This window comes from Syngnathus scovelli, chromosome 1 (assembly GCF_024217435.2).
Source record: "Syngnathus scovelli strain Florida chromosome 1, RoL_Ssco_1.2, whole genome shotgun sequence".
In the NCBI taxonomy this organism is placed as follows: domain Eukaryota; kingdom Metazoa; phylum Chordata; class Actinopteri; order Syngnathiformes; family Syngnathidae; genus Syngnathus; species Syngnathus scovelli.
This window is the reverse complement of record NC_090847.1, coordinates 22,425,693-22,451,515: the sequence shown is the minus strand read 5'-3', so window position 1 is coordinate 22,451,515 and position 25,823 is coordinate 22,425,693. Positions and strand designations below refer to the sequence as shown.

Below are 25,823 nucleotides of genomic sequence, written 5' to 3'. Positions count from 1 at the left end.
GCTTTAGAGGTGAGCGTAGTCGTCAGTAGTACATCCAACTTTTATGGGGATGCCAACTGTCGGTGAGCTGGAATTGAAGAAGCGTGTTTGTGTTTGTGGCAACATGTTTAATTGCCTGTGGGAGACAGGTATGAGACGCTACGAATTAAAAGACAGCAAAAGTCACTCTCCAATGCATTAAAACATGTAATGTGTTGACTTTTAGGGGGACATATGGGACATTGACTTTTTTAATTGCTTGTTTTCAAATCTCCGGGGGGCCTGCCTACCCTCAAGCGTGAAAATAAACAAGCTAGTAAATCTTTGCTTGCTGAACTATTCCAAAATGTGTGCGCATGCGTCCACATTGGTGTAATTTGGCAACTTGGTAGTGAAGTTGAAAACAGATTTATTAAGAAAATTAAGAAAAACTGATACAACATAATTACAGCAGTGCCTTTTGATACGAGTTTATTTTTTTCTTTTTTTCTTTTTTCTTTATTGTAGCAGAAATATAGCAACATATGTAAAATGGAAAGAAACTCATCGCATCATAGCCTCTCGCATCGAATCCAATAAGTCCACTTTCAAAAATTGTCCTTGAATCGTATCCCACCCCCATGTATCGAGACGACTATCTAATCGTCTTTTATTGGAGAGATGCACACACCTTGTACAGACTCAGCTAACAAAGACGTCAATCGAATGGCAGCACAAACGGCCCATCTCAGACTAAGCTCCGCTTTCTTTTCTTTGAAAGTGGCTTTCATGTTCTATTCATGGAATAATTAGGAGGGGAAAGAGAAGCAGCAAAATTCAACAGAATTCCCACCCAAATTAGAAATAGTGGGAACTGAGAAACAAGCGGGGGTGTTGGGGTCATTAGCGTTTGAACATCCATCTGAGTGCAGAACTGCCATTCAGCACGCGCTCCCAGTTATCGGGACCATTTTTTACTCTCCACATTCTCTATTGTCGTCGCTTGTGTTTCAACCTCGACAAAAAAGGTAGAAGTTGTTAGGCCACGCTGTTTTTCTGCCTCATATCTTTGTATTCTTATTAGTGGAGTTGTCACTGGCAACCTGACAGCGGCGTGACGATGAGGCTGCTGTCATTGATTGGGAGGGACGTGGAGGAAAAATGTAACGGATGGATGAGGGACTCAAACGGGACAAGCTTGACAAGGAAAAGACGCAAGTGGCAGGGAAGAGCTGTTGTTAGCTACAAGTTTTTCTGTCGCCACCAAATTTTGTCCAAGGAAGATTGTTTGCTACCTGCAACAATGACGTATAAAATTAAAAAGCATTTGCTGTTTGCTAACACTAGGAAGCCTTTACTGCGCTGTGAGATACAACTTTTCATGTCCAGAGAAGACTGACCAAGAAGATCTATTTGGTCAGAAAAATGCCAATTTATTAATGTCATGCTGGTAAATGAATGGCAAATGAAGCACTTTGCCTCGTTCTGTAAATCTGACACGAATGCCAGTGGTTCACCAGTCATAAAGTGTGAAGAGTCATGCAGGAAGAACAAACATGGAGGAGAGCGAGAGCAGAAAGGAGGGCGTTCAAGTATGCAGTGTTTTATTTAAACCACCATTGCCTTCCTCCGGTCTCCGAAAGAAACGGTGGATATTTCTGAACATGCCACCACTTGGGCACTGATTGCCACAATCTGCACCTGCGTGTCAGATGCGCCTCGGCACTGCTTTGAGCCCAACTCACCAAATACGACAATTGGAATGCTTTTTTTTTTTTTTTTTTTTTTCATTATTACCACAGCTTCTCTCTCCTTTTTTACACTCAGCTATAAAAACTCGTGTGCATTTTGTAATGACTGAACTTTAACACGACTCTCATATTAAAATGCAAATGTAACCTTGCACAGAGCAGCTGTCTGGACAAATAAACAAGCATAAAGCTGCTTGTCCCTTCAGTTTGACAATGGCATTAGACAATAGCCCCAAGGGCCGTGCAATAAGGTGCTAAAATAATACCCTAAAAAAAAAAAAAAGGGTATCTTTTTTCCTCTTGGTGTGTTGTAAAAGCAAATGACAAAGAAGTAATTCAGTTCTGCTTTGTTTTTTTTTGGTTTCTCACAGTTGGGATTTGCCTTATTTCTTCTGATGAAGTTCGACTGCTATTCTTTCTTCATTAAAAAACAAACATCTACGATATACCTCCATTTTCCATATGGTGGCAAATTTGCAGTAAACAAAGCAAAGAGTGAAATGCACCTTCACAAGATAGATAACTCCACAGTGTTCCATCACATTACTTTTAAGGTCACAGGTCAATAAATAAAACAAGACATTTATGCCGCACAAGCTGTGTTTCGGCATAAAAGATTTAGGTGTTTAAGCAAAACAAAACAGTTTCACTCCAATAGGAACACTCTGGAGACCAACGAGGTGCATAGCTGGCTGTCCCCTGGTGACCGTGTGTGAGTCCGTGTGTGAGTTCGTGTGTGTGTGAGTCTGTGTCATCTCTAGTCACGCTATTCTACCAAGCATCAATACCCCCCCAGAGGAGAGAGGCAGGTGCTGTGGCAGCGTTGTCAATTACGGGTTGCCACCGCCGTCTGCCCTGCACGCCAACGTTACGTCGCAACCCAGAGTCCAATTCAGATGACAAGAAACTGTCAACACCCAGTGTCTATCCACAAAGCAGTCTAAACATTTATTCATCTCGGGCTGTGTTTTCTCACCTTTGCTGAGCCAAGATTTGAAAAAAAATATCACGACCAGACAATTAAATATAAGCAAACGAGTATACTGGAATTTACAACTGAATACATTTTAATAAATTAAAATATATATATCAATTAATTAATGATTAAGAAATACATTTAATATTGTTTAATATTTTAATATTAATTTATATTAATTTATATTACTATGGTAATATTAATATTTATAATATTTTTATTTATTTATTTTATTTTTTCCTCCTTTTTATGAATGAACCATGAAGTAATATGAAAGACAGTTTGTCAACACTGTTTACTACAGCAACTTCACACACAAAAATTGGACCAAACAAGCGTAGCATAAACATAAGCCAGTAAAATTAAGCGAGCTGCCTCAATAAAAACCTGCATTGTTACATTTGAAAAGAAGAGACTTGGCTCAGGCTTTTGCTTCTTTGAACAACAACATATTAGTCAAGACAATTGGCAGGATACAACGTGGATTTGGAATCAAAGACTCATTGTGTCAAAACTCTTCAACGCTGTGGGACATTTGCTCCAATGCCAATGCCAATCGGACAGTATCTCAATGACAAAAAAAAGCCCTTGGGTGCTCAAATAAGGGCTCATGTCACACAAGCCTGTCAACTTCAGCGCTTTCCCTTGTAACAAATTGCAGAGGGATTTTATTAACTTGTTTGTTCAATTTACTTGAGACACATAACTCCCAACAACACGGGAGGCCTGAGCGCTTGGATGCGTGTTGCCACTCACTCAAAGGCGAAGTCACCCTTCTGCGAGGCTTTACATTAAAGCAATGTCCTCCTGCACAGATCAAACCTCCAGTCAGACATGAGAGGGCCTCAAGTGGGCCAGCAGTCAGTCCACTCACAACATCGCAATCCATTCTTGGCAGTGTGAGCCAACTCATTACCTCAAGATGATTGAAGCGCACATGCTATCGCTGTTCATCTCAGCGGATAGACCAGAGTGAAGTTTCTCAAGTGAAAACTAGATTTCGGACTTAATGCGGGGCTTCGGGGGGGTATTCTTACTTCTGAGACAAGAGGTTTTTTTGACTCCAATTCCCCGACCTGGTTGCAGTGATTGAGTTATGCTTTAATGCAGTCTTCCTCAAATTGTGCGAGTGTGAGAATCCCCGAGCTATCTGTGAGTAACTCAGTGGCTGAGTTTTCTAACGTCTTCAACGTTTCAATAATGTAAAGGAAAAGTTTCAAGTTAAAGTGAGCAGAGCGGTCTTAAGTCACCAGTTAGGTCCTGAGACTTCTCAACAGACTCAACTCGACTTTAACGTAGGTTTGAATGAGACAACTTTGCAATTTATTTTGCTGTTTATGAGCGAAAATCAGCATTTCCAAAATATGCAGCTATTGTTATAAAAAATATAAATATATTTTGTATTGGGCGCACAAACATTGCAGTGTGATGTGGAGCTCATGAAACGAATATCATGGGTGGCACTATAATTGGATTCAAGGATTATGTTTTTGATCAAATCAGTTAATATATCAAATAAAAGGCAACTACCAATTTGTATTTTATTCATCACTACAAAAACCACAGGCGGGCAAGCTATGTTCACTTAAAAGTCGAGCTAAAAGATAGCTTGTCAAACATGAAATAAGTCTGTTCCTCTTAACTCAAAATACGGAAACATTTCTAACGTTTCTGGAAAATGAATCAGTTGCAAGTAGAGCCCTATCCTATTAACGTGCGTGCATGAACTAATCCATCCTGTCTTCTAAAACAACCTGAAAAATCCAGTTGTCATGGATTTGGTGCCCTGAGAAACATTTTAAATGAATCCAGAAGCAAGCTAAAAACTAACCAACTTTCAAAGCTAACTACTAACCACAATTCCACGATGCTGTTGTTTTGTGTCATACAACCACAACAAGTTGCTCTGGTTGGATTTAACAACATGCCCTTTTTCCAGCACACAAATGAGCTTCTCCAGCAAATTGCTAGAAGGGCCTGCATCCACCACTACATGCAAGCGGGGATTAAATTCTCACTAATGAAGGGCACTCCAGTCGCCCTATGACGACTAAGAGATACCAAGCAAGCATTGCTGCCGAGTATTGCGCTGCCTAGTTTTGTCGCTGAAAGGTGTTAAGCCCGCTGAAGCTGTCTACAGAATGTTAAGTGCGAGCTGACTGAAGCTGCGCTGACAGTGTGTACACAAGCGCTGAAGGCGCACACGCAGTTCAAACAAACATATTTGCACATGTGCTGTAAAGACGGCAGCCAGATCAATAACCGTGTTGCTGAGGCTAACGACGCCACGGGGTGACAGCGCTGTGCGTGCATCCGCATCAAGCCGCAGCCGCTCCAATACATTCTAATGGCCTCATCTAGTCGGAAAAAAAAAAAAGGGCGCTATCAACGGCATGTGTCAAGGCTGGATGTCAGAGGTTCCCAACCACATTCATGACAGATCATCAAGTGTGCCCCTGCAAAAGAGCCAATTAAGCGAAAAATTGTATCGAGTGTGACGCTGTTGGAATCAGGAAAAACAGTACAAGATCAAAAGTGGGCAAAATTAGCCCCAAAGAGGCGCATTTCGTTAGCACATGATGATCTACCCATCCATCCATCCATTGGGGAACGCCAAATCATTTCGGGTTAAAAGAAAATACTGGAATCACATGTTAAATTCCACCTAAACAGTATGTATGTTTCCAGCACAGCTTTGAAAGTACATCTCATCTAAAAGAACTGCAAATGCATCTAAGAGTCAAGTCAGTTTCGAAGAGACATGCCTTGCTTTTTAGTAAGGTTCTCATGAGAGATGACCCCGACTCCACATGCTCGAGCTGCTCGTGTGACTTGTCCCACTCCTACACAATGACAGTACTTATGCATAAATGATTGTCACATTTCCTTGCCGTGGCCTTCGGTGACACACCGGAGACATGCTCTTTATTTATGCATAAGTGATGTCCACATCTATCTAAGTGTTCCGCACTTTAACATAAATCACTCGCTTTCACTCCAGTGCGTTACATTACATGTGTTTGTAAACCGCGCTATATGCAAAATGTCGTTCATTTGCTCCATACTCCATGAATAATGCATCTTGGAAAACATTCTTCAAATCTAATCTGGCTGTCTTGGACATAGTGTACTTGGAAATGTTTATTTTAAGCACTGTAGAGAGTTCTAGCGCAATGCTTGCTGTCAGTTGCTTACTAGTTAGATAAGCTACAAAACAGAATTCAACCGTGACGTTTTGAATTTTTAAAGCAGTCACTGACACGTTTGAACTCATAAAAGCACACTTGCCCCTATTAAAACACTTTTTAAAGTGTTCTTTAGCACTTGTTCTCACTCTCGTATAACATCGTTTTGAGGAAACGAAAAGAAGACCCGCCGCTCACGCAGTTTTTCAAATAAGAGGCAACGTGTGCTTGGCTTTAAGACGTTCGTTTTAACACATACGGAACAGCAACACGTACAATCATAGCATACAACAATACTCACAGGTCTTCTCCCAGCTCAGCTGGAACAACTGCAGGTATGCTTTGAGATATGAATTGAATCCATTCTGTGAGCACACTCTTAACTCAAAACACTGATCTTTCTCCAATGAAATATATGGAAATGTCATGAATCTGTTTCAGCACCCCTCCAATTAATCTTACATTATTGTATGTAATATGTTTTTAGTTTGGAATAATAATAGTAACAATAATTATCTTGTACATTCTAAAACTAATACAGTTTCTGAAAAAAATTGTGCATCATGATAAATTCATTGCGGAGGCTTCTCGGGTGCAAAAACGAAGACGAGTTTCCCGCTTACTGTAAGTGACTGAGTTGAGTTCACAGCTGACTTAAAGCTGCTCGTATTTTCTTGTAACCCGAAGCAAAATATCGTCCAGACGAGAATTTGTATCTACAAAACTCACCCGGTCACTTGTATCTCAAGCCACCACTGTCAAAAAGATTGCTGTGAAATTTCATCAAAAAGCCCATTTACCAACACTTTTGAGATTTTATTGTTGCCATCTTATTAGTTCAACTGCATATGCCCAGCTTCTACATTTTCTGTTGCTCATTTGTCTTTGGTGAAAGTGTGCACTCAGGCCAATTGGCTTCATTAGGGCCCAAAAGCAAGCCTCTGATCTGAAGCTGTCCTCTCCCTCAGCACACTGCTCTGTAATAGAAATACCACAACCCTAATTAATTGAAGAACAGGTATTTCTACAGGCAGAGTCAAAGTGCGTGCGTGTGTGTGGTGTAGAGGGGGTAATATCTTTAGCCTGAGAAGAAATGTAATTTGGACGTGGCGACGGGGAAATGCACCGAGGGCAAGCGGAGCGAGCATCTGTCTCCAATGAAGGAAATGTCAGCTCCTGTTAATCTTATGTGAGAGCTTGCCTGCTGACTTGGATGGAATATTACACCAGCAGCGCGCACACACTGTACATTTAAATACGCTGTAGCGTACATGAATGCGGCACATTCTACACACCACCAGCTTCCATTCTCTCTCCATCACACCAATGACCCACGCTTCGCAAACCCGGCTCGGTATGAATTCTTGTTTCCTCAAATGAGAACATTGAGATGCAGCAAATAAAGCTGCAGCCTTTGCCTCCCACATATGCACGCTCACTCACTCACTCACTCACTCACTCACTCACTCACTCACTCACTCACTCACTCACTCACTCACTCACTCACTCACTCACTCACTCACTCACAGAGCTGCCACTTATTTACCGTATTTTCCGCACTATAAGGCGCACCTATAAACCTCCAATTTTCTCAAAAGCCGACAGTGCGCCTTGTAATCAGGTGCGCCTTATATATGGACCAATATTGAGCCACTACAGCAGGCGTGTCCAAAGTCCGGCCCGCGGGCCAAATGTATATATCTTATACATACGTATATGGACAAAGTTTTAAAATGGGCCATTCATTGAAGGTGCGCCTTATAATCCGGTGTGCCTTATATATGGACAAAGTTTTAAAATGGGCCATTCATTGAAGCTGCGCCTTATAAACTGGTGTGCCTTATAGTGCGGAAAATACGGTACATTTCACATCATACTGAGGCTTTTAGATAATTGTTTCTTTCACATCTTAACACATATCATACATGGGTGAGTAATAACTACATTTCATAGAACCCACAGTCAAGGTTTCATGAAAGGTCATCAGGGTTGCCCGCTGAGGACGGGCAGGCAGGCAGATGTAAGGAGAGATCTAGTACATGCTAAGCAAAAAGGGCAATAAATGGAGACAGAAGATGACACAAGACCGCCGCAGCCAGGCTTAACTGCCGCAAAAGCCTTGCTGGACAAAGTGAGGCGGTAAGCGGACCAGGAGCTTTTAAATAAGTGAGGAGCCGTAACCAGAAGTTAGTGAGATGAGAGAGTAGAAATTGCGGAGGAGAAAAATGGATTCCGAGGGTTAACGTGGTGGGCGGGTGACACTATGACGCACTCGGGGACATTCAGTTGGGTGAGATAGGCTGAGCTGATGCGAAGCATAAAAAGCCTTATCTTGACTTCTGATTTACGAACCTAAGCTCTGTGGCCAAGCTTGTAACATAATGTTCTCATACAACATAATAGATTAATTGAAATGTGATTAATCTGCTCCAACAACCCCCCCTTCTAAAAAAAAAGATTGATTGTCCGTAAGTCTTGAAGAATCATTCATAATGTTCATATTGGCTGGCAGTCTTAAAAACGTCTGTTAAGCGACGTTGCAATAAATTAGCTTAGTTTTGTTGACAAGGATTTGAAACAAATTTATTCTTTTCAGGAATGAAATCCAATTTCCTGCTGTTCAACAGGCCTGCCATTGTTTAATATTGTTCTTGAATGATGAATCATCACTTTTGAGCAGATTAATAGATTAATTGAGAGCATAATCGGTAGACTAGTCAATTGTAAAAATATTTGAATGGCAAAATCTCAACAGGTAGAGTTAAAGTTCAGTGACAAAGCTGTTTTAAATACTGAGCGGCATGTCGATAGTTAATGCAAGCAGCGAATCAACTGAATGAAAAACAATGCAGCAGCAGCAGCAGCCGCCCGTGGGAAAATAACAGAAAGGAGGAAAGCAAATCTCCCGTGCAGCTAAAATAAAGAGTCAACCCTCCTCCAATGTCTGGGAGCCAGACGGCGTTTTAGCGGGCTCTCTTGTGTGCGGTAGCTGAGGCGAAGTAATGTTCCCTCGTGCCACACCGCTTGGATGAGTGAGTGAGCGCCGCTAATTTCTTTGCCCACAGTGAGCTCAACAGAAGCCCGGGCGCCGACACTACTCGCTCTATCGCCGCCAGCTCAATCCGGATCAACACACTGCCAGCTCTCACCTTTTGCGACCTTCCCAAAGCTCCTTGCTCATCCCTCGTTTCCGCTCAGTGATGGCCTGGCCTTTTTCTCAAGCCTCAAAAAATTGAGACAGCCAGGCAGGCAGGATTGGTGGGAGTTTACTACTTTTACTCTTGCTCGTCCACAAAAGTAGACAGACTGGAGCGTAACTTTCCATTTCCAGAGCTCACGTGCACCAGCGCACTACTTTTGTGCACCCCCTATTGTACTGGTTGACTCTTTTAAATACACAAATTCTCCACAATATTTGGCAAAGCGGTTGGGAATTGCTGTTGTAACAATTGTCTCTATAATATAAGGACATCTGATGTGATGTCAGCCATATCAACATTAAATCAGTGTTACCCCCCCGCCCCCTGTTGCTTGGGGATTTCTTTCTCGACCCTTCTTTCTTCGCCTGACTGAGACCGAAATGCCGACTTTGACACAGTTGAGTAGATGGCACCTTGAGCCAAAGTAGAGGTCCAGACAATCTGCTTAGAAAACACAACTGCTTTGATATAAAAAATAGAAGACACCCTGCGAGCCTTCTGGCTTCTCTGTTTGTTTGTCTGAGTGTGATGCATTCATGCTCAGCTGGAGAAAATGTATCTTTTCCATGACAAATAGAATGCATGCCTACAAGTACACACACATACTACATGAACGCACACACAACCACACACACACACACACACACACACACGAGTAACCCCGGATTAGCAAGTCTAAAGAGCGGAGCGGTCCGTGTTTGATAGTTACCCAGCGGTGAAGACGTGACTGAAGTGGCTGCAGGATCGGAGCCTCCCTGGAATCCAGCCAACGCTTCTTTGGCCGCGCTGCACAAGGGGGAGGAGGGGCGCGGGAGGCCTGGATGCGGAGTAATGGTGACAGCAGCGGCGGTGGCGACTTAAGAATTCTGCTCTCCGGTTTAGCGGGCAACACCTAAAGAGGAAAAAGGCGGAAAGGGAGTCAGAAATTGACTTTGGAGAACCAAGGCATGTGATAAATAGGTTGAAAAAAGGCACATTTAACAGCTGTCTTTTGAAGTCCACACTGCCACCGTAAGGGTGGATAAATCGCCGTGACATGCAGCTCAAAGTAAAGGTTTAGCTGAGCAGAATGGACAGAGCCCAGCAGCCATGCTAAAACTTGGCTTTGCAGGCTATTTATTGTCAGCGGAGAGCACTCTGTGACCTGGAAAATGAAAGTACAGGAAGGGCAGCGGGTACTGGTCAGAGGAGCAACATTAGGAGGAGAATTCCAATGAGATACCTCACTACTTTCCAAAGGACTCCTGTATTCAAGCATGCCAGAAATAAAGTGTTGTAACACAGCACAAAGCCAGGAGACAAAATACTAAGATGGAATTGAAATTTCCCGATATGGCATTGTATATGCACGAGTAGTTTATAGGAATTAACTCTTGCTAATGATTGCTGTGTTCCTCAGGGAAGCCTTCTCGGCCCCATTTCGATTCAACCTCATTAGCTGACAGTTGATAGTTTACCAAAATTGTGCCGATTTAAAAAAAACTTCACACTGATCAATGCAGAAATTTTTTTGATGGAGTGCCATGAGATTTTGGAATGAAAAATTGGCAAGATTACATGTCAAAAGTCAAGGTTTGGAAAAGGCGTGTTAAACTAATATTTGAAAAATTTCACGTTCGATTGTTTAATCACTGTTTGCACCAAGTAAAACAATTTACAAGTCATTTTAAACCAGTAAACTGGCTCATACATTAACTGGTTGCACATCAGGAAACATAGAAAACCAACATTCATTCAAACTCATATTCTAATTTATGAATAATTACGCATCTTCAATTTTGTTGCAATGCCTTTTTGCTGGAAAAAAAAAATGGACCCAAGTTTGTGGCTGTCTGGGACACAAGCCAGTTAGGAAGCCATTACATTGGACTGAAGTGATAAAAATGCACATTAAGAAAGGGTGGTTGTTTTTTCACTTTTGTTAACATTAAAACCGTTTCTAAATCTTTGTTCTTAATTACTCAGTGAATAATTCATGGGTCTTAATAACAAAATGCGCCACACGCACGAGGTTTTTATCTACAAAGGCGGTCCTGCGTTAAATCAGCGCCGTCCCGCACAAAGCATTTCTTAGAATGCGTTTTATTCTACTTGGCTGGAGAAGTGCACTATTTTATTTTCACGGTCAGTCCAATGCAGGTTTTACCATGTGAATAAACACATGACATCCTAATCAGGATTTTTTTTTCCTTTAACAATCAGAGTCTTTTTGGCAGCAAGCCTGTCAACTCACATTCATGCATTTAAAGCGTCATTATTTCCTGCTCGTTGTGGCTGAGACGGACAGAAGAAAAATATATAGAGCACTCCCTTTGAGTTCAAAACAGATATGAAAGTTTAATACCAAACTAGCACAGAGTACCAGTAGAGAAAAGAATGAGCTGAACTATTTTCACAAGTAGCATTCATAATTCACATGATAGTTTTATTTCAGAGGAAATATTTTATGTCGCTGCCACTGTTTGCGAGTGAATGTGTGTTTACACAGCAGTGAATGACAGACTAGTTCATGGCTTTAATGGGACCCATATGCTAAGTTTATGTGTGATGTCCCCCCAGGGTACGCAAGTGAAAATCACGACAAGATAGCTCAGAGGCGACGCAGTGAGTGACACATTTCATTGGCCGGGACGACAGCTGAGATGCAGCTCCTTCACACCATCCACTCAATAAACAACATCCTCCTATTTGCGGGAAAACGTTATTAGTTAGAAACTGATAATCTATGCTCGTCACAGATTTTCATTTAGGGACGCCAGTGGGAGGCATACTGTGAGGGCATTTTTTTTTTTCTTTAGAAAGAGTACAGACAGCATTCAGACTACTGAAAGGTTTTGATTAACCATGAAATATGCACATAAATAATACAGATGCTCAAATGTCTCAACCCAAAACGGAACTACAAAATGCATTTTTTTATCATTACATTTCAGTCATTTCTCTGGAATAAGCGCTCGCTCATGTTCGGGAGAGTTCCCGCACGTAAAGAAAAAAAAACAAGGCAATATATAAAAGACAGTTTTTATACAAATAGTATCTGGAGCATCTGGAGTAAAAAGCAAGTAAAGCTTTTGTTACTTTATGTTAAAAAATCTGCTTCATCCAAGTGCGACGTCACAATTCAGCAAAATAAATCCTACTCACATAGAAATTTTTCAGTCATGATATGATCAGCTAGGTTGAAGGAACGGTACCGCCATGCAGAAATACTCATGTTCACTACGTGTGAATCCACTTATTGATATTTTATTTACTGGGGAAAAGTCATCTATACAATCTAGTCGTTAACTCAAGCCTCCTTTTTATTCCCACTGAGCATCTTTAAAGCAACACAGAAGAATTCAACCAGCTTGTGTTTACATGGATGACACTTAAAGTTGTCAAATCACGTCTCTCCAAGATGGAGGATGAGGACATCTCATTGCCCTGAGCAATTTCCCAGCATCCTCCCCACCAGCGATGAAGAGCTGCGAGAGTTTAGTCACAAAGCCTGCCCGAGTCACTTGTCAATTGAAATGGGACAACATTCTCAAGCACACTTGTCGCACAAGCGTGCCATTCATCATCCACAGCGTTAACCCTCCCGTGTCACGTTCACGCCGGCCCGATAATGAAGCATTTTGTCATCGGGAGTGAGCACGCGCTCATTCAGAAAAGACTCCCTGCAATGTTCCAACCGGCATGAAATAGCATCTGATGGATGGCAAGTCTAAAAGTGAGGAGAGGCGGGCCCACTTAATTGAATCAAACCAAATGGAAAGACGGCAAGATTAAAAATTGCCTTGGTGGTCACCAGAAAGGGCAACAAGGAGAAAAGGGCGCCCACACACCCGGATAATTAAGGAATGTTTGTTTTGAAGGTGCGAGAGGTTGTTTTACTTGCGAGCAGAGGAGAATTTTAAGTGTCATTCCCTCTCCTCCAACACACCTTTAGAGCTCTCTCGGCACACCGGTTGGGAATCACTGGATACAATTAGTCTTCATTAGATGCAACATAATTACTCAACGATTAGCTTGGATCTCACACGGGCTTTTCTAATAAACCCTATAGCGTGACATATTGCTCACAAGCCATTATCGTGACTAAAAATCATTCATTTCAACTCACAGCAGGAGCCAACATTTTATTCCAGATGACAAAGAAATCATTGACAATGGGTGAAATAAGTCATGATGAATCAAAGATCAAATGACTGACGGATGAATGATTCACACTATGAGAATTTGGTGCGGGAGTGCAGTCTGGGTCCAACTATTCCCGTTAGGCCGGAGTGGGTATAAATGACAAGTGAGCAATTGGAACGCCAGAAGTTCTCCTACGTTCAGTTTGCTGATAAATGTGTAGCCTAAAAGTTATACAGCAAAGTAAGTCCATGTGGTTAGCACGTAAAAAGATGTAGCGAGGCGAAGACGAATGACTTTGAGATGATGTAGTTGGACGGTGGTTAGCCATGATAGTTAACTTAGCATCCCCCTGGTAGTTCCTGAGAATGCAGATAAGCAAGACACGAGTCCATGCATTTCAGCCACACATGCTGGAAGCCATTTTCACACCGAAGCCAGTAGAACCTGCTTGTTCCTGATATTTGCAGATCGTTACGTTCTGATGTGGATCTGGGTCGTTTTTTATCGGGTGGAGACCGATGTATTGTTTTTCTTCTCGGCTCAACTCAATAACTGTCGCTATACTCAGAGGGGACTGCAAATAAAGTTGGTACAAAGAGTATATATAACCAGGTGCAACGCTTCACACAGTGTGGCGTTCTTTCCGAGTTTGGCTTAAACAAAGCTGTCACATCAATCAGTACATTTTCCCTGCTAGTTGTGGAAGAACCGGACCAATCTGCTGAGCACACAATGTCCAGCAGCCTGCTGTGCTTTAAACTTATTGGGAATTCTCAGTGCAACTAGAAAATGATGGCTGTGGAAAACCCAACGCAATTTTTTTGTAAAGCTACAGGAAAAATATCAATTATTCTATTGTGCTCGTCCTCTACTAGTATAATTTGCAAACAAGAATTTGCACCTGACTTTTACATCAATGCAATTATGCATAGAAATGTTTTGCTTAGCTTGTCATGAAATGTGTTCTTCCGTATGTGCACTATAAAGGAGAAGTTGGTGAAATAAATAATACAGCCAAACGAAGCCTTGTGCAGCACTGACGCTTTCATCCAACTGCTTCAAAAAGCTGCGAGCAAACCTCAATTGTCATTACAATGAATTGTGATGTTTTTGTTTTTTGCTGTCTTGCAACAGTGTTTGTTTGCATGGGAATATTCACAGAAATATGTCAAAAACACTATTGTTAGACCTTGTGTGTTTAATTCATCTCACATTACTACGGTTAATATGTGATTAATCGTATTGCATAAAATAAAGTAAATAGAATGAGAGATATTAATGTTAGGAATTGTTATACTATGTTCAAAAGATATGGCAGTGATTATGTGCTTATGAATGCAGGGGTGATGTGGACTTTATCCATTTTTCTCCCAGTAATGTGGAAATCCTCAATTAAATTTGTAATTTCATTCAAATTTATTAGACTTATAATAAACATTTCCGCCAACGTTAGGTTATCACTGCAGTTCTAAATGAAACTAGATTCAGGAGAAAAAAAAATGCAACAATAAATGTAGCCATAACTCCAAAACTGAATTGGAGCGCAATAAAAACTTAATGGAATGGGGAGGAAAAAACAATCTGTGAATTACTGTAGTAACACGTTTCACTACATGCAGGCGTATTATGTGTGATATCTTACTGTACAGGTCTTTTGATTCAATGCAGCAATTTCAAACAACCTCGAACCAGCGAGGCTTCACACACCATTGATGTCATGAACCCAGAATGACTCACGCCTCCATATACGCTTCACAAATTCGCTTCCTGGATTTCTTGTAACACATTTCGAAAACCTCGTCGCAAGTATTGCAAGACATGGCCATGTTTGACTCCTATTTTGAGGGTGTTCGCATTTAAATCAGTTAAACGTTTAGGAATTACAAGACTCGATGCATGTGCTGACCACTTGGTCGCACGGGGAGCACAAGTAACGATGGAATCGGATCCCTTGTATTTATTGATGATGTGACAAAAGCAGCAGAATGGTTGCTTAAGTGTTTTTAGGTGATATTATCTGCTTATATTGAGCCAAATGCTTCAGAACTTCATCGTGCAGATGGAAAATGACGTAGCAAAACCATGAAAGTGTTCGTTGCACTTTGATTGTATCAACTTCAGGTCATGAGGTGTCATGATTATTGGCACTCCAAAAAATTAAGAAATTATAGAGGGCGGAATCAAGCTACAACACTACCTGCCTTAAATGTGGCGTTAGGACCTCTTTTAGTAGACATTTATTGTGGAAAATAGATATAATTATTTCTTTTTGGCTGGGAACATCTCTCAAAAAGGATTCTTAACAAAAGACAAACAGTATTCAATGGATGATTGTCTCGCAAACACACTGAGACAGCAATGACGGATGTGTAATTTTATTATCACAACTTCGCAACTTTTTTTCTTACTATGTTAGTGTAATTTTCCATCAGATTCACAGCAAACTTTTTGACAACTAGGCGCTGTAAAGGAGAAATGCTGATGAACTGCTTATTTATAAAAGCATCCCTTTTATAACAGGCTGGAATAAGTGAAGCCTGGTCAAGTCCAGACTAGCTTTGGCTCTGACAAAAAGTCAGCCCTGAGGCATTGATGGATTGCTGCACTTTTTATCGCGGAGGGCTGCGATGTGAATCAGAATTACAACCCACGCCGTGATTAAAGCAGCAGCACCAGCAAATAGTTTTTCCCGGCGAACTGCACGAATGAGTTGGGTTTAATGTTTGACGTGATCTTCCCTAAAAAATGCACAATCGCAACGTCGGCGAAGAGGAAGATATTATCTGACATGGGCTGTGTGTATGCGTGGTGCTGAGATGATAAAAGCTTGTGTGTCGCATGTGTACTAGCTTGCTCTGTTTTGATGGCAGTCAACGCTCACATTATGCGGTCTGAAAACAGATTTGATATTCAACTATACAAGGAGAAAACATTTTAGTTCCTCAACGCCACGGATGCCATAAGATGGCGGCATACAAGAAGCTCTTCAAATCACTTCAATGTCTTAATTCAACATAGAGACTGAGATGTTATGCTACTAGGATAACATTATAAAAACACAAATCATATCCTTGGCTGAGTTAAAACAAACAAAAAAGTGTGACCCCACAATCCCTAAACAAACTCGATATAGCACATTTTAACTGTTATTTAATTGCTTGTTTGTGTGGGGGGCAAGAGCTAATGTGCTTACAGACAGAATTAATTGTTTGTTTTTGGTGAGCATTACAAGGTGCAATCACATACTGTGCTATCCAAATTATTCATCGGCGCTCGCGTCTTTTCAAGGAGTGCGGCAACGAAATCTATTTGAAAGCAGGCAATGAACTACTGTGACCACCCTCGCCCTGCTCCACCCCCACGCAGCATCCTGGTTCCACAAGACAAGCTTCATTACCGGGGAAGATAACGTCGACACTCTGGAGAGCAGTCGTGGCGTGAGCGTCTAAGTACACCCAGGCTTCACGCGTGGAAAGCAAAAGAAGTCAAAGTTCAGGGGAAAACGTTACTCCCTGTCGTCGTTATCCCAGCGGCAAGTCAGCGCGTGTAGTGACCCACTTTTAGGGTGTCGTTTCTTTCTCACTTTGTTCCTCTGCGGAAAGGGCCCTCAACATTTCAAGGGAGAATTATTTTTGGCAAAACACTTGAAATAGCATACTGCAGTTCGGTGATATGAGCTTATTTGGGGGCGAGGGTCCTGCGTCATGTTAAGCACACACCCCTCTACTGCTAGGCCGAACCCAACCAACCCTCACCACTAAAAAAGCATTTTTGGAATTATATTTTTCCATCAAAAAAGCAGCACCCAATAAACCAAAGTACACATGGTTTGTGTGTAGAGCCATTAAATGTTTCCACCCCATAATCTAGCCATCAATTTAATATAACTTCATGTGTAGCCTTTCATTTACACAGAAATTGAAACTATTTTACAGAAGTTATGATAAATTTGTCATTTTAAGAGGAAGGAAGAAAAAAACACCTGCAATATAATGGGAATAAAGACAGGACAAAATATTTACAGATCCAAATTCAAAATAAGGACAAATTCAATTCAATTACCTAGGAAAGACTACTTTGTTTGGAATCTGGTTCCACCGGGGTCATTCACACAAATTTAATAGTGTTAGCATCAAATTCTACTCGCCAAATGATGTCGTCATGACAAAATCCAATCAAAAGTCTCAATGAGGCCGCTTCACTCCAGATCAAAGTGGTATTGCTGATGTTTTTGCAGTAGATTGTTTGGGACAATTGCACTTGATGACTTCCTTTCTGGCTGAGAATCTTCTCTCTGTTCCATCTCCCACTCTTTCCTTTGTCAGCTTGTGCAAGAAGTTGCCCAGAGGCGGTGTTGGTGTTATCAGCTCGCTGCATCCCCATCGCTCCATTAGCAATCACTCAGGTCCCGCCTTTGTTTTGTAATCTTTATATCCCTTTATTTTGAAAGGAGCAAAATATGGCCAGCAGAGGAAGTTGTAAAAACTGTAGTTGAGCAGATTGATGTGGAAAACATATCACTCACTATCGAGAGAACCTCAAAAATCTTGCAGTCTACACACCTGTATTGTTTTATTTTTGTGATAAATTATTACAAAGCTTTTATAACAATATGAGAATATAAGAACAACTCAAATGAAAATATATCTATATTTTTGAGTAGGAATATAAATAAAAGTAATTGTATTGCTCTTGTATTGCATGATGTTTGTGATGCTGTCATTTAAACACATAAAACACTTTATACCGACATCCTCATTTAAATTTGGAACACTGTTTTGTAATAACGTACGACTTTCACCCGGACAATGTGACCATGATAGGTCGGCGGCCTTTATCTCGTCAACCCTGCCAAAAAGCCATTAGACGTAACACTGGCTTTTTTGAAGGTGTTTTGAAAAGGTGTGATCCGTTAAATCAATGGTGAGGTCAGTGCTTTTGTATGAGGTATAGGTCAGTGTCAAAGCAGCGGTCACGCACTCTTAAAAAGTGCTATCTGTCTTTCTAATCATTCGAAGATACACAGCTTTGATGGGCTTTTTGTTGACGTCGGGACAGATTGCAATCTGTATGGTTGATCGCTCACAACACACTGTAGCCTGGGAGCCATTTCAAGTGGAATAGTTGCCATCAAAACAAAAGTAATACACCGTTTTATTTCACAAATATCATGTGAGTGCGGAGCGTGTAAAATAGAAAAAATATAGCATTCTTGCTGTCCGCATCGACTTTATAGAATTTTTCAACGCTCCCCTGCAGCACACATCAAACCACAAAGCTGCAATGAGAAATATTCAACATGCCGCATGTTGGATATTAACTCCATGTGTCTGTGTACAATCAATCAAAACAACAAGACGCCAACGCACCCACTGCAGTGATTAAAGGGATTACGATTTATGCAGGAAAAAAAGGATAGATATTCCACAGAGCCACATAGCTGCGAGTTTAAAGACGACACAGAGGAAACATTCTCCACTCTGCACAACTCAATAAGCAATAAAAATGCACTAAGCACTTTTATCTATTTAGATCAGTGTTACTCATCCTTTATTGAGCCAAGGCAAATGTTTTACAGTAGAACCATCTCAAGGTTTACCAAACATCTCAAGGTACGTCATCAAATTAAAATGTCACAAAAAGTATATAAACTGTACAAGTTAAATTCATTCTGCCACCACACTTGTAAAAAAATGCTCATATTGCAAATTGTCAGCTACTGAACTAAATAGAGGTGCAATCAATCAATTCTAGCAACCCAACCGCCCCCCAAAAAAGGCTACCTGGGGTCAGTATAATATAGACATACAGGACAAACCATTCCCCAATTAGCTGCAGTAAGTAGTAACATGAGTCATTTTGTACAAAGGATATATGAATGTTTATTTTGTCTGTCTACATGTGTTGCTCCAACATTTGTGTTCAAATATCCGTTGTTTAAAGGATTCTAACACTGCAATTGTCAGTGTTCATCATTGTAAATTCATTCTTTGGTGTTTTGCGATGCGTGTTGGCATGAAGCAGATTTGGGTGGTTGTTATAAATTCATGACGTTTGCAATGCGTGTTACCATTAAGCTGTGGTTGTTATAAATACTATATGGCATGTGCTATTCTTTGTTTTTTGTTTGACATCAAACTTTAATTGGTAGATGCAATAAACATCTTGAAGCCTCTTTTTTGGAAAAACTGAAAGTGAAGTGTGAAATACCTGCCTGAGCGTCGTTATTTTATATTAGCCTCCCCTTCCCCATATATGTAATAAAATGGTGGGACATGTTGGACGAATGGTGCAGCGAGTGTAACCTCGTCCTGCAAATAGTGTAATCCAACTGCAAAATAAAGTGGGGCATCTGTGTAGCGGACACAAATAGGTAGTTGTTTTTTTTGTTGTTGTTCAATACAAGGGGAAAAACAAAAACATATTTAAGCCAGAAAAACTGAACTTGAAATTATGAGAATAGATAAATGAAACATTGCAATCAGGTTCAAATATTTAATACTTTAGCTATTTTAATGTAACGCAGCGTGAACTGGCTTTGCTAATGTCATTCATAGATTTATACTGTGAAGTCAGAAGTTGGGGTGGTAGATGTGGCATAAAGTGTCATTAAATTCAAGTCAGTTCATGTGCTAAAGCAGTTTTTGTAGCTGCCAAAATAAGAAAAGCACAGTTTTGCACAGATTTATTTGTATGTACCCTTGTTATGTTTATAGGGTGAGATGCCGGCTAACCTTGTGCTAACTGCGTGAACTGCTGCCAAGGAGCTGATGTCTCGGGCTACGACAAATCACCAAGTTATCTCCCTGCTACACCTGCACCTCTTCCTTTCACCATTGGGTCCTTGACATCCCAGAGTTCAGTGGGGAACACGAGGCTGAAACGTGTGAGTTATGTTGACATTTTCAGAAGAATGTCACGTACGTTTTCACTCGAGAGACTGTCCTTTTATTTGCCCCAATGATATTAGGTGAGACAAAACAAAGAAAAGCAAATGTAAGGAAGCTATTGATTTTCAGACTGTTGATCGATTAGATTGCAATGAAGAAGTTGGTGGGAAAATTACGGCCCGGGGTTCACCTACGGTTCTCTACGTTCTTTAACTCAGCCTGACAGCTAATAATTTACATTAACAACAGTCGTGTAATATTTGTTGCATTCCCATAAAAAATATATTTTTTTTTCTTTTGATTTTGGTCTTAATGCATTATGCTGCACCATTAATCTGCATATTTAAATAGTGTCTGTCTGGATGACATACAGTGCATATCAAAAGTCTACACACCCCTGCTCTGATGGCAGATTTTATGTAAATTATTTCTAAAATGTTTAAACTGAATTGAAAAACATTCTGAGATCATGTCTTGCAGAAGTGTGCACACCCGAGAGCGAGAAGACTGTGAATCAGGTCACTTGAATTTTGTTGTGCAAATCGAGAAGAAAACATCTTTGTCTCTTTCTGTGGTTTCGGGAATATGAACTGTCCTTGTCGATCTTCATATCCTTTATTCACTTTCTAACCTCTTTATGATGCTGTGCTTTGAACTTTATGACGCTGACGCATTGGAAAAGCAGAACAAATCAAAATCACCGCTCATCACAGCCTGATGTGAGCAGACAGCCAGTGTCCTTAAAGCAAAATAAATAAATGAAAATTCAAATATATTGTGCAAGCAAAGATTTAAAGACTTGGCAACTCACAAGAAAAGGTCTGATAATGTAAGCTTAGCATGAATACTCTGTAATAGAAAAAAAATCTGTGGGCGAAACAGCCATAAAGCTCGCTAATTAAAATGATCTATGTTTTATGTGGAAAGCAAAGTGTCTTTATGAAGAGTCATCCATCAGACAGACTAGAGAGCACAATGACAGGTCATGTGATGGCACGCTAATTTTTTTCTGGGGGGAAGCAGGAGAGAGAGAGAGAGACCCACCTTCCCTTGATGGACCTGTCATGGTTCATAAATTTCAAGGAAAGGAAAAAAAGAGACGACTTGGTCAGGCGCAAATGATTGTCTTGTCACTGCAGTGGCCAAAGTGAAATACAACATATTAAAAGATGAAATAATTAAAATTGTACAATTAGATTTGGTCATCATCAGACCCTCTTCCATTTTCATTACAGTACATGTTGTAAAAAATTGTAAAATTGGATTCATTTGCTCAATGTAAGTGCAGCCAATAAATAGTAATATACAAAAGAATATACACTCACTCCCCTCCAAATGTATTGGGACAGTGAGGCTTGATAGTAGGTAGTTCGAAAAAGTAAAAGTAAAGAGTGTCTGTGTCTTCTATGTGATTTATTATGGGGGATACGTTGCAGACCCACATTTCAAAAATCCACAATACAGAAAACCATTGAATTTGAATAGTTCACTCACTAGTAACACTCACTTTGATATTTCAATTTGTGAAAAACAAACCTAACTCTATTAAACTTAGCACACTTCTTAAAGTATGCTTTAGCACCCGTTCTCAATCTCACACTGTTAAGAATTTTCCAAAACAAAATGAATTGTCGCCAAAGTCAATTAATGTTTACTCTCCAACTCAACATAAAACAACAAATTGCATATTTATATTCATAACAACTACATAACCTTGCCCTAATCAAAAGTCCACTAGCTTATTGCTAACATTCAATCCAAAACACCATAGACTGGTTTTCAAAACTAGCACCAGAGTCGCTGAGTAAACCAATATTTAAACGCAAATGGTGCAACAACACATAGAATACTTGTAGGAATATATTCTTTACCCTCTTAAGAATCAGCGAACTTGACAGACGTAAGAACTAATTATGTCCGTATTATTATACTGCGCCCTGGTGATTTTATAAAGGTACAAAACTGTGAACTGCTATTTGAATTATTTAAAATTTGTGGCATATTATTGGGGGGGGCTGTAATAGATTACTGAAATTTCCATTCACTTCAATGAATAAATGTGATTTGAAATATGACTATCAAGTCGTGGAATAAATCAAACGTGAGTTAAGGCGCCACTTTATATCAGCATTTAATAATACATTTTGAAAGACATGTAATGCAACCGCACGACTAACACCACCATGTCACATAATTCGAGCTGACATGTCAGATTTATGACACAATGTATTCTGGGAGCAGCAGAAGAAGACAAACGGGGGGAAAGTGGCACTTCTCGGAGTCAAAATGAATAATGAATAGAATGCAAGAATCCATTTGTAACCCAAAATATTATTTGCGGGCAGTGATAGCGCTCCATAATTTCATTATAGGTAATAAATATCATCGTAAGTGGCGTCAATTACTCATCCACTCATCTGTGCTTTTCAGATTAAGAGTCATTATTAGTGAGACTGGCAGCTTTATTATGCGAACGATAATCTCAGTGGGAGCGCAGGTTTTGTTTTGTCTAATTCAGACGGATGTCTACAAGTAGGGGATGTTATATATTTGATGCATTCAAGTAATCAAATCAGCTTTAAAATCAATAACAAGCCATGAGAGGAATATTGATCTTTTCGTCTGTGCTCTGTGACATTTATTTATACTGAATGTCAAAGCGCTCTCCCGAACCCGGGCTGGATTTTACTGAATTGGGATGAATCATTAGTTAATGGCAAATGGTAATATAAGCGTCACATTGAACATGACAAATGGCTGACCCGAGGCCTTCTATGTAAATGTCACACTTGAGAGCCAAGCGGGGTTGTCAGTGAAAATTCCTGACGGACGCAAGGCGCCAAAGTGCCCCTCCGTGATGCAAAGGCCCATTGAGATTCCATCACAGGGACTCGTCTCGCTTTTGAAACCACCAATAGGCTGCGAGTAAAGTGCAAATGGTTTGAAATTACACAGCCGCCAGCCTTCCGCCCGCCATTTAAGTGCAGCCTGCGCAGCAAAATTCTTCCACCAGTGCTTTCTCCCAAAGACATACAAGAACGCCGACAATTTCGTCTTTAGAAGAAGGGATCAGATTTTTGGTCCCAATTTTGCAACAAAAATATTCAACTGTGAAAAGACTACTTATTAGAAGGGAGAGGAGTCTCACAGCTCACCTTTTTGGGTTTTTTTTTTTTGCTCTTGTGACCTTCACAATGCGAGCCCAAGTTTAATGTCATTTTCAGTTGACAGCAGAAGGCAGTATAAGGCCCAAATAGCGGCCCCCTAGGATGGATGAAGATTCGTTAGATTATTGACGAGGAGAGCAGTGGAAGCCTATGAACCGAGCCCGCTTATTTACCGCCTTGGTCCCATTTGGCAATATCAGACGCCTCCGTTGGCCCCTTGGGGACACGCTGCCCTTCTCTTCACCACGCTCGCATTCAAACGCTATTCGCAGCCATTAGGCCACCAAGGTCAGCACTTCGCTTACATTTTCACAGCTTTGGGCAGCTTGCTCTTTTTCCGTTCTGTTTTTGGAGAGTTTCTGAAGTGCTCATTAGCTAAGGCAGGGGTGTCCAAAATGTATGTCCCGAAAGCCATATTCAGAAATATCTTAGAACGCAAGTGCCACTTGAGAATTCTTCACCTTGGATTTATTTCACATGCTAAAACCTGTCAAAGAATTTGTGTGTATACTTTCTTTATTCTATTTCAGTTCAGGTATCAATTGGAAAGTCATAAGGCCATCAGTATTTGACGCTAAAAAAAAAAATCTGGATATCAGTGTGGTTTTATTGCGGCACACCCAAGAATAGATCCACCCCTACACTGAGCTGCAGCCGATCAGATATCTCGACATTCAGAACCAAAACAGGATCAAGCTCTTCTAAACTGAACAGAAAGTGGAGCAAATCTACACCATTTCTGATATTTGCTTCCCAAACGGAATTATTTGTATTCAATCAGGCGTTATGAACAGAAATTGCTACTATTTCAATTGCAAATAACTCTCTTGTATTTTTACAAATCTAAAAGACATCTTAAAAAACACACACACATTGACATTATCATTATTATTAGCAAAAATATTAGTTTACGAGAAGAAGCAGTACACACATGGATGCAAAATAAGAAGATGAATTATTCTCCTGCCTTCAGAGTGAAGGAAGAAAAGACAACACATTTTAGGCTGCTCCTGAAATTTTACCTGCAAGACAAATATCCCTAACTTTTTGTGGGTAGGGTATGTGTGAATGAGCTTCAGCAGTCACAGAGTAAACAAATGAAGGAGGATGCGCTTGGGTGTGATTGGCCGAATGAAGCGACTAGGATCGAGTCGACTTTGTTCACCCACGTCGACATTAATGGCAAACATTCATTTCAGCGAGCTCTCACGAGCACTTCGGGCTTGAAGAATAACACAAGAAGGGGAACAAATTACTTTTGAATTCTTCGGAGCATTCCCCGTACGAGTGACAGAGAGCGACGGGGGCCGCCTCTGCCTTTAATTAAATCCCCACCCAAATGTATTTAAAATCGTGCTCACTACATCTAGTTTAAAAAAAGAAATTCATCAATTCTTCTTGCCTCCTACACGCCGCAATTTAATTGCATTCAGCATTTCACCCTGACATGAACTATAGATGACTGCAGATGCAGTATGCTTGTACTTTGTACAGTATATGCTATGAGCAGCGTAACCCCACCGATGAAAGGTTTGCAGGACTTCCCAAACTTTTGTCTTTGCAGAAAATGTTTATTTTGTTTCAGTTATTTGGCTCTGTCAGCTGAATAAGCAGCAAAAATCAGCATATCCAGAGGCAGCTGTTAGTGCGACATGCTAACTAGCTAATGCATAAGTGTCAGAATTGACTATAAACAAATGGGGGGGTGGGCATTGTTTTACTGTTTTACAAAAAGTGAAAAGGACGTTCCCATCAATTAGTTCTCAGTGCATTTGCAAGCCTACCGTATTTTCCGGACTATAAGGCGCACCGGACTATAAGGCGCACTTTCAATGAATGGCCCATTTTAAAACGTTGTCCTTATATAAGGCCCACCGGACTATAAGGCGCACCATTAATGCATCATGTCAGATTTTTAATCCAAATCAAATCATTCTCCATTTTATCTTTTTTATTTGAACTTCAGACGCAACAAATTACTTTATAATCACAAAATAATGATCCATAGTCTTTTTGATTCATGATTCATAATCTTCAGCGGGCCACTTATGATTGATTTCATGACACAATGCTTCGGGCCAGTTTAAATTTAGGAATGTGGTCCATATAAGGCGCACCGGACTATAAGGCGCACTGTCGGCTTTTGAGAAAATTTTAGGTTTTTAAGTGCGCCTTATAGTCTGGAAAATACGGTACTGTGTTTTCGGTCGTGTCGTTGATATGGACCCATGTCAGTCGTCTCTCATGGGCCCCTACTTGCTACCACACACCAGCATCTCGCATGGGGTCATATGTAGGCGATTCCCAATACAATGTTGTTGTGGGGTCTAAAGCAATGTTTATGCACCTTTTTTCAGCGGCACACCACACTAATAATAATAATTTATTGCAAATGTACGTATTTGTGGACTCCCATAATCTAACTTGCCCAGGACGGCGGTTTGATAACCACTGACATACTGTATCCAGGTAGCAGTGAGCAAAAGGAAAAAGAGCCATTGCGAAGATAACAGCCACCCACAGGAGGAGACCCGAGTCTCTCTATCTCGCTGCTCCTAAGCAACTTGCTTT

At 40.6% G+C, this 25,823-nt stretch overlaps 1 protein-coding gene across 3 annotated transcripts in view; it reads right to left on the bottom strand.

Annotated features, from left to right (window-relative positions):
• drp2 (dystrophin related protein 2) overlaps positions 1 to 25,823 on the bottom strand; it is a 102,680-nt gene that overhangs the window by 62,772 nt on the left and 14,085 nt on the right. For all 3 annotated transcript variants that reach the window (XM_049754888.2, XM_049754881.2, XM_049754897.2), the window contains exon 2: positions 9,780 to 9,962. The gene's annotated coding sequence lies outside the window, so the exon portion shown is untranslated. The remainder of the gene's footprint in view (positions 1 to 9,779; positions 9,963 to 25,823) is intronic.